The sequence below is a fragment of the Propithecus coquereli genome, unplaced genomic scaffold (genome assembly GCF_000956105.1).
Source record: "Propithecus coquereli isolate 6110/MARCELLA unplaced genomic scaffold, Pcoq_1.0 Scaffold308, whole genome shotgun sequence".
In the NCBI taxonomy this organism is placed as follows: Eukaryota; Metazoa; Chordata; class Mammalia; order Primates; family Indriidae; genus Propithecus; species Propithecus coquereli.
The window spans coordinates 2,122,070-2,125,839 of record NW_012148708.1 but is presented as its reverse complement, the minus strand read 5'-3'; positions in this window follow the sequence as shown (position 1 = coordinate 2,125,839).

Sequence of the window (3,770 nt, the reverse complement as noted above, 5' to 3'; positions counted from 1 at the left end):
TGTGGAACAACCACAAACAAGAATATTTTCAGAGAAGCTGAGAAAATACTAATTTAGTATAGCCTGAAGTGGAATCTGCTAAAATGTGTCCCAACTGATGGTGGTAAAAATATGCAAAGAGTTTCCTTTCTGAGACTTAGCTGAAAAAATTTACAAAGCTTACGAAAACCTAAGGTGTTTAAAATCTGTGGTTATTCATCAGCATGTACTATGCAGAAAATATTTGTCTTATTGAACATGTGGTGTCAACAATGAACTTTATTTGCTCTTGTGGACTTAACTATTGTCAGTTCTGTGAATTTTTTCCCAAAATAGAAGTCAAATACCCTGACTTGCTCTAAGACGTAGCAGTTCACTGACTTAGCAATAGTAAAATTTTACTGAAATATTTTAAGCTCAGGGCTGAGAATGAAATTTTTTGAATGAAAAGAACTGTGCTCAACCACTGTTATTAAACATGGGATGGCTATGGGAATTAGCTTTTGCTGCAAACTTGATGTTTCTTAATGAATTCAACCTAAAATTAGAAGGGAAATCAGAGCTTGCATGCATAACTTGTTCTGTTGTAAAGTCATTTCAATGGCAACTAGTATTTGAATCACAAATAATGGCAAGGTGCTCTATGTATTTCCTTGCCCATGCTGTCAAAGTTTAAAACAAGAAGTGATGTCTCCATTGTCACAAATATTTTCCACACATATAGATTATGAGCACAAACTCCAATTCCAACATTTTTTTTAGATCTCAATGCAAATGCAAAGAAGATTTACATATTTCAAAATTCATTTAAGAGTACAATTGAAGAGCATCCACGTAACCCTTCAATTAGAATTGATTAATATGCAAAGTAACTATATATTGAAAGGCAAATATCTAGAGAAGAATCCAATGAAATTTTATAAATGACTGCCAAGCAATGGATATGCTCGATTAAAATCATATGGTCATGGACTGACATTAGTATTTGACAATACCTTCCACAAAAGAACATTTTCAAAGATGAAATATGTAAAGTTTTATTACAGATTGGCATTAACAGATAAGCATTTGCAACAGATTTCTTACAGCAACTTCACTGAGATAGCATTCACATACCATGCAATTCATCCATTTAAAGTGTACGGCCCCATGCTTTGTAGTATGCTCAAGAGTTGTGCAATAATTAGCACAATTTTCGAACATTTTCATCATCCCAAAAAGAAACTCCATCTCCATCTGCAGTCACTACACATTCTCCCCAACCCTCCCAGCCTTGGAAAGCAAGACTCTGTAATACTGTCTCTACATATTTACCTGTTCCGAACGTCACATGTAAGTGGAATTATATAATGCAGTCCTTTCTTACTAACTTCCTTCATTCGGCACACGTGTACATTGGTCCATGTTGCAGCATTTATCAGTGTTTCCTTTCTTTTTATCACCAAATAATATTTCACAGTATGAGTATGCCACATTTTACTTATTCATTAGTTGTTGAACACTGGGTTGTTTCCACTTTTTGACTATTATGATTAATGCTGTGAACATTCATGTACAAGTTTTCACAGAAATGTTTATTTTCATGTCTCTTGTGTGTAAACTTAGGAGTGGAATTGCTGAGTCACATGGTAACCCTAAACTTTTAAGAAAATTCCAGTCTGTTTTCCAAAGAGGCGGTACCATTTTATACTTCTACCAAAAGTGTGTGAGGGTTCCAATTTTTCTACATCCTTGCCAACACTTTTTATTATTTCTTGTTCTGATTATAACTGAGGTTCATTACTGGAGTGTGTTTTCCAGGTGATGCCCTAAATTTGATCTTTGCTAAGTGAGATCTTAATTGTAGCATATCCTGTTGTTTCGGTGAGGCTCAGAATCTCCAAAACCATCAAGTCCTGGCTCCTTTTTGTTTAACAGTCTTTCCTACAGTTTATATCTCTCCCCATGTTTTACTATAAGCAGGAAGCCAAGTGGGGCCTTCAACACTCTACTTGGAAATCTCCCTAGTGAGATATCAGGCACATGTTTTACTTTTCACATTACTGGAGGTGTCAGTGTAGTGAAAGTTTGCCACCACCTACCAGGATCTTCCTTCCTCCAGTTGCCAATAGCATTTACCTCACTTTCCCACAAGTCCTCATCTGCAGCCTTGTCAAAGGCCACAAGGCTTCCATAGTTTCCGCAAAGCACTTGAGGTTTTTATTAGCACATGCCTACTTACTGAACGTCCACTGCCGTTTCAAAACCACTCTCACATTTTGGGTTTTTATTATGGCAACAACCCACTTCCAAGTACCAAATTCTGTATTCTCTATTGGTAAATAACAAATTACCCCAAAACTTAGTGTGTTAAAACATTTACTAACCCACTGTTTCGGGTGAGGAAGCCAGGAGCGAGTGGTTTAGCTGGGTATTTCAGGCGCAACGTCTCGCATGAGTTTGCAGGCAAGCAGTTGGCTGTGGCCAGTCTCATCTGAAGGCTCAGGTGAGGGAGCCTCCCACGTCTAAGCTCACTCACACGACTGCCAGGCCACGGTTCCTTGCGGGCTGCAGACCAGAGGCTTCAGTTACTTGCCGTGTGGAAATCTGCATAGACTGTCTCAGTGTCCTCACTGTGTGGCAGCTGGCTTCCCAATGGACAAGAGGACCTGAGAGAGCACATGCCCAGTACAGAAACCACAGTCTTTTTATAACCAAATCTTTTAAGTGACATGCCATGACTTCTATCATACTCTATTCATTAGAAGTGAATGACTTAAGTCCAGCCCATACGCAAAAGCAGGGTATTAAGCTCCATCTCTTGGATGGAAGCATCTTGAAAAATTTCAGAATTTTAAAACCACCTATTTTTGGACCCTCATTCTGTCCCATTGATCTCCATGTCTATCCCTTCGCCAATATTACAGTATCTTTATTACTTTAGCTTTGTAATAAGACTTAAAGTTGGGTAGTGTGAGTCTTTCGACTTAATTCTGCTTTTTGAAAATTGTTTTGGCTACTCTACTTTCTTTGCCTTTGCACATAAATTTTAAACTAGTTTGTCTATATCTACAAAAAATGTTACTGAAATTTTGGAACTGTGTTAAATATGTAGATTAAATTGAAGAGAACTGACATCTTAACTAAGTTTTCCAATCTGTAAACATGGTGTATCTCTCCACGTAGGTCTTTGTTGCAATCATCATTTCAGTTTTCCGCATAGAAATCCTACGTTTGCTAGATTTACATATGTGCACTTCTTTCCTTTTTTAAAATTACAAATGGAGTATCTTGTTTAAATTCACTTTCCAATTGTTAATTGTCAGTAGATAGATACATAGTTTAAGTTTTGCGTTCTGACCTTTTACCTTGGGACCTCGCAAAACTCATTTAGTTCTAAGACCTTTTTTGTTGATTCCTTGGGATTTTCTAAGTGGATAAATCATGTCATCTGTGAATAGAGATCATTTTATTTCTCCCTTTCTAATCGGAATGCTTTTTCATATTCTTGCCCGACTGCATTAACAAGGACTTCTGATACAATGTTGACTAGGTGTCACGTGGACATCCATGACTTGTCCCTGATTTTAACGGCATCTGGTTGATGATCATCGTTAAGTATGATGTTAGTTGTTGGGTTTGGTAGATGCCCTTTATTAGGTTATCTTTTATTTCAAATTTTCTGAGTTTTTATCATGAATGGGTATTTGTCAAATGCTTTTTTCTGCATCAGTTGATATGATCATGTATTTCTTTCTCTTTTCTTTTTCAGTTGGGATAATTATGTTTTGATCCACCTTCAAGCTTACTAA